The following is a 6,703-nucleotide window of genomic DNA, read 5'->3' as shown; positions in this document are numbered from 1 at the left end:
TTCGGCGTTTCTTTAGATTGGCCTTCGTTTTCGAAAAAATCGAGGTCAAAGGTTACAGCGTTGGATCCGTTTTGGATCAGAAGGAATCGATAGACCTTCAAAAAGCAATGAATTTTTACTTATACAGGGTGTCTACGTATAAGTTCGGACATACGCAGGGTGTCAATGATACAACAACTTTCCAACCAAAAATTACTCTTAGACATTTTCTTTGCGTCGCCTTATTCTCAAATATTTTCACTTTTAATATTTTGTCTGTGTTTTCGACTTGACAATATTTAAACGGCCATAACTCCACCAAATTACAGTGGAAACTGAAGACTCAGTACACCATTCGAAAGAGCGTTAAATTTCCCATCTGTCTGGTGTCAAACAAAAATTTATTACGTAGATTTAACAAGTGAACAATTAGGTCAAACTTTACATTGTGAAACTTTCAAAAAATTTGACTTTTTCTGTATTCGTTTTTCAGTTTCAAAGATATAGTCGTTTGGCGGACACTCTTCGGGAAAAACTTCCTCGATGTTTCAGCTTTTGAATGGTACTGTCAAAAAAAATTGTACGGTGGTATTTTAGAGAGAAAATGACGTTTAAATGCAGAAAAGCGTGGGTGTTTAGGTGAAAATCGATATTTTTCAACAAAAATCGCGATGTTGCTTTAAAATTAACTTGAAATCGGGTTTGACGTATTTTTTAGTAACACTCCTGAGCCTCCTTAATTAGGAAAAAATCGATTTTTTGACACCTCTAGCTTCTTCCAGCCGTGTGTAGAGCCTGAGTGCGAGGTGAATATTAATTGTTTTTGAACATGTGTCCATAGAATTTTCGTTTTTAGAGACTATTTAATCAAAATCAATTGCGGTGTATCGATAAATGATATGGAGATTGGAACACGATTGATTTCACACAGCAAAAAATCGATATTTTCGGCGCAGGAGAACTAATAAGTTTTGATTCAGGAGGCGGGTATTTTGAACGCTTTTCTGCATTTAAACGTCATTTTTCCCCCTAAAATACCACCGTGCAATTTTTTTTGACAATACCATTCAAAAGTTGAAACATCGAGGAAGTTTTTTCCGACGAGTGCCCGTCAAAAAACTATGTCTTTGAAACCGAAAAACGGATACAGAAAAAGTCAAATTTTTTGAAAGTTTCACAATGTAAAGTTTGATCTAATTGTTCACTTGTTAAATCTACGTAATAAATTTTGGTTTGGCACCAGACAGATGGAAAGTTTAACGCTTGTTCGGTTTCACACAGAATCGTTCAACCGTCTTGATCTTTCGAGAGCCTGTCGTTAACCAAATAGCGACGAATCAGCTGTTCCGAAAAATCAATATATCGATTGAACGTTGACACGGCTAACCAGACAAAGACAGAATTAATATATTTCTCGTTTCACTCGTGTTGAATTCATTTGTCTTAACCCATTGATAGGGTTCCCCGCATACTTGAATGCAATTCACTCGATTTCCTCCTCTTTTCTCAAGAGGGGTCAACGAAATAATCGAATCGAGCTGCAGTAATTCAGTTTTTCAAAGACCTTTGACCGAAAACGATCGAGCTCATCAGACACGGTTCTGAATTAAAATCACGTATCAATTGGTCGTTACAATCCTTGATATTCGGCTTATTCTGATTGTACAGCATTCAACGTAAGATTGATTGACTGAGATCGATCATCGAGACTTCGTCAACCATCTTCGTTTTCCATAATCAATCAGTCGAATAATGCCGAATAATCTTTGGATTCAGCCAATTGATGTATCGAATTATTAACGATTGGTCGAATAGAGTTCAACACGGAGCTCAACCAATTATTTATCGTTCTCGACGTGCGTTGGTCGAAAAAGAGTCGTAATATCGAGACTCAACCAATCGTCACGATTTCGAAATTCATACATCAAGAAAACGACGCGTCTAGGGCAGGAATTGTCAGATGCAGCCCTACCGATGAGTCTATTGACAATTCCGAGACAAAACGCACCCACTCCGTAAATTCGATCCATTTGAATCAATCACTCAATATTAATTTGGCGAGTGATAATCCGATTATTTGTATCCTTTAAAAAAATTTTAGAAGTAAAAGTATGCAACAACGCTCTTTCGAATGGTATACTTAGTTTTATGTTTCCACTGTAATTTGGTGGAGTTATGGCCGTTTAAATATTGTCATGTCGAAAACACAGACAAAATATTAAAAGTGAAAACACTTGAGAAATAAGGCGACACAAAGACAATGTCTAAATCTGAAATTTTTTTTAAGTTCATTAAAAATCTGACAAATTTTGGTGAAAGTAGGAACTTCAAACTTTGAAACAAAAAAAAGTTTATTTGCTACAATTATTTTTCGCAGAGTTGTGGTTATTTTAAGTTGAGTGAAATTTTTAGAGAAATTTTTGTTGCGTTAATTTTGTTTTGCAGTGGATCAAGTTGCTCGCAACCCTATAAAATAATTGATACGACTACAAAAAACTGATATGCAGGGTGTCTCGCGTAACGCTTTTCACGATTTTTTCAAGTACTTGCGATAATCTGGCAAAATTTTTCTTTTTTTAATATTGTCAAGGTCGCCTTTATTTTTTTAAACGGCACCGTCTACTTTTGACTTAGCAGTATTATAGTCCGTGTCAAGACGAATTCACGAATCGACCTCGTGTTCAATGACTTTGGGATGACGTCGAATGGAAAGAAATGAAAATTTCAACAAAAAAAATGACAATCTCCTCGAATGAATGATAATAACTTGTGTTTATTATTAAGACTCAAAACTGCATTCTACACTGGAATTCAAATTGCATGATACACTAGGTAGTTGAATTCCCTTTGACATGGACTATAAAATACTGTCAAGACAAAAATACAAAGTGCCATTGAATGACTGCCATGAAAACTGATCAACATTTGGTTGAAATATTTTTTTGTCGAACTACCGCAAGTACTTGAAAAATCGTGGAAAGTGTTACGCAAGACACCCTGTTAAAATAAAGAAAGTGTTAATTGTACTTATCGTTTCAGTTGACATAATCTCTATCAATATCATCATTAACACTTTCGCTGCGGATGACGCACATGTGGGTCCAACTGAAATTATATGGCTGTTTTTATTATTTTTCAGTTTTCATTTTTGCAATCATATTATATTGGGTTGTCCAGAAAGTTCGTGTCAATTTTTAAGGAAAATTCAAAGGGAAATTTTAATTTTGATATGTATTTATTGAATTACATAGGTACCATTTTGTTCCATAACCTCTCCACCTTTTAAGGGATGTATACATGTTATTTGGTTTCAACCATTCCGACATATTCAGACCTGTACCACTTACCAAAAATCGACATGGACTTTCCAGAGTCTGGAATCCAGGCAACCAAATATATAAAATGAGTTACCACAAATATATGTTTGGTTACTATCAAACCAAAAGAAATTTTCATTTTCATACATTTTTCATCCATGTGAACTAAGAAAATTCATACAAAAACAATTTTAAACAACTTTTTTTACAAGTTAAAGTGATTTTTTTCATCCAAACAACTCGTTCTTTTTTTCAAACTTGCAGTAATTTCACATTTCACCATTTTTGCGGGTTTTTCTTAGTTCCCATAGAAGAAAAATGTATGAAAATGAAAATTTCTTTTGATTTTTTTTGTGTCAAACGAAAATTACGACCTGCATCTTTCCCGCCAATAGGAGGTTTTAATTGTGAGGTGCTCTACAAACGTGCGTCGCAGTCGACTCAATTTGAATATTTCTTGTTGAAAAAATAGGAGAAAAAGTTCGATAGAATGAATTATGTTTTTCCATCCTAAAAAAATTCACTAAAAATCCTTTTTTTTAGACCTCCTAATTCTGGATATCCCCTTAAGGCGAATTTCACAGATCTCAGAAGTCGTCGCTTCTTTCATTTTATCGAATCTCAGTTATATCCAATTCAAAGTACAAAACGAAAACTGGTTTGTTTGAAATTGATTTGTTTAAATTAAGGCCAATTTCACATATTCGAGATGATTTAGTCTTTCTGGTTGTAATTTTTCTTTCGCTATCGATGAAACATTGCACTAGACATACTGCAATCGATGGCTGTCCGTTTCTTCCGTTTGAAACGGGAAACGACGAAATTGCTAGGTAGTCTGTTCATACAAATTTCAAATAAACACACACGTTCCGTGTACATGCTAATTTTCGACCGTGCATGAATGCGAACTTGTAAAACTCGCAACATCGATTGAGAGATAAATTATACCAGGATGTTGGGGAAACAATAGAATCGAAATGTCAACAATGGTTAAGCATCTTTAAATTACGAAATATTGAATCTGTATAGTTGTTAAACATTGCCATCTAAAAATTAATAGAACCCGTATCAAAAGGCTGTACTGCGACTATTATTAACTTCGAACACATAAATGGAGCATTAAAAGTTCACAGGGGATGTGTTCTTATCGTTTTTACAGTCTTGTGTAATTATGGAAAGTGACACATAATTCACAGTTATACCTAATTATTAGATCACGCTAACATTTATATGATATTTTTTAATAACGTGTTTTATGTTATATATTCAAACAAGAATATTAATTTAACTATTATGACTACTGTATTGACTATTTGTATAATAATACTTTATATTTAGCAATTTTACAATGAATAAAATTGAAGTTTTAACGAAATAATAAATATATTATACAAATAACCTATAGCCTTACCGATGTTTCAAAATAATTGTTAAGAACAAAGACTGGAAAATTCGGTAGTGATTGCTAAACTTGTTTTACTTCGAACAGAAGCAGAATGGAACGCGAAGAATATATTATAAGTTGAAAACAATGTCAATAAAACTACACGAAATTAAAGAAAACTAAATTTAATGAGATCGATGCTTTTCAGAATTTATGTGGAGGTTGTCAGGTGCGACAGAGGCCGTAGACTTTAATGATTTATTATTACTGTATAACGATCACCTGACGTTCGTCGTTTCTTTCATAGACATACATAACTATCTGTCGCTCGACGAATTGTATCGATAGAACTAAATCAAAACTGTAACATGTCCCATAATCGTAACATGTTGAACATTCAATCGCTACATTTACTATATCAATTTCGAGCCTTAACTTTTGTATCAGCTATTTGTTGCTGATATTAATTCGTTTCATATATACATATAGTTAATTCTCGAAGGTGATATAGTAAATGTAGTGATGGAATTTATAACTTAACTTTGTATATATATAATTTATTAGAAATAAAACTAAGTTCTTCATGGTATGTATTTTATTTTAACACTATGCCGTCCTGTCCCATCACTGTGGTTTTTTGTTTTTTTTGTTTTTGTGTTTATAGTGCTTACTGAGAGTTACTTACTATTCGCCAATATGTATTGCACTTTTCTGATACTTTTTCTTACAAAGATCTCTTTTTGCCTTAATGCCTTCTTTTTTCCATTACATATCTTGCTCTAATGCTTTTCTATACCTTATGTATAGGTATATATGCGGACGGCATAGTGTTAATTTTCGAGAAATAGTTCGAACTAAACTACAAATGCTTGACACTGCAAAGTTGTTGTCTTTATAAGAAAATACTTACCATGCACGAGTCTTATAAAACATCTTCAGTGAACTTCAGATGCAAGCACAATTTCATTCGAATAATAGATGACGAATAAAACAGACACATAATATTCTACATGTAATATTTATTCGATCGAACAATCCAATTTTTATTCTTTTATTGCGAAATATTCAATTCCGCTATCAAAGCTCATATTTTTACGACTAACGTATAAAATGTACTTTATATTTTATTCGTTACTAAAAATTTTTATCGGACTTGTAAGCGAGCAAATTATGCAATGAAAACTTAACAATCGTATTAATGAAGTAAACTGAGGGCATCATTGATTGTGTCAGTGACAAATTAGATACCCCATCTACTAAATTAATTTGTTGTTATTTGAAAATATAGATTGCGAAGAACGAAAGAATTCTTTAGTGTCGTTCTTTGGTAATCGATTAGAATCCACGAAACCTACTGTAATTTAATGACACGTTATGTAAGGAATTGAAGTACACCGAGTGCACTTGGAAAACTATAGTTTTAACTATAGTGTTAACACGGAGCTAACGATCTGTCATCGGACGTTACCCATAAATAAATAACAGCTAACTAGCAACCGGTTGTCGCTACATGACTGAACACCACTTGCATGAATAAAAATACGCGAGAATTAGGCACGCATAGGTGTATTTCACAAAATTTGAATAAGTGCAAGTTAGTAGTAGATAACACATTTTTTAAAATTTATATTTACATTTTTCAAGTCACTTTGTATAGTTTTGTTTGAATCAGGTGTGTCACTACGTGTTATTTTTTTTTTCTTTTTTTTTAAATGCTTCTAAAAATAATTACGTTTAACAAACACTTACTATTTCACGATAAAAACTTTTCAAAGACAAACATTAGGAATAATAGTAATTATTGAAGAATAAAAGGATAACACTTACATATTAGAAAATGATCAACAATCTCGTCGTTTTATTAAAGTCCAACTCTTGAATTTAAGCCATCTTTTCGTATTTGCAATAACACAACTATTAATAAAATTAACGTTGATAATAATAAAACTAATTGTATGAAAGTGGTAAAATTTGAGTAAAAATGAAACTAGTCAACACGTCAATATATTTCTGATCTTTGGAT

The sequence above is a fragment of the Hylaeus anthracinus genome, unplaced genomic scaffold, assembly GCF_026225885.1.
Source record: "Hylaeus anthracinus isolate JK02 unplaced genomic scaffold, UHH_iyHylAnth1.0_haploid 0, whole genome shotgun sequence".
In the NCBI taxonomy this organism is placed as follows: Eukaryota; Metazoa; Arthropoda; class Insecta; order Hymenoptera; family Colletidae; genus Hylaeus; species Hylaeus anthracinus.
The sequence above is the reverse complement of the archived record's forward strand: the minus strand, read 5'-3'. Positions refer to the sequence as shown.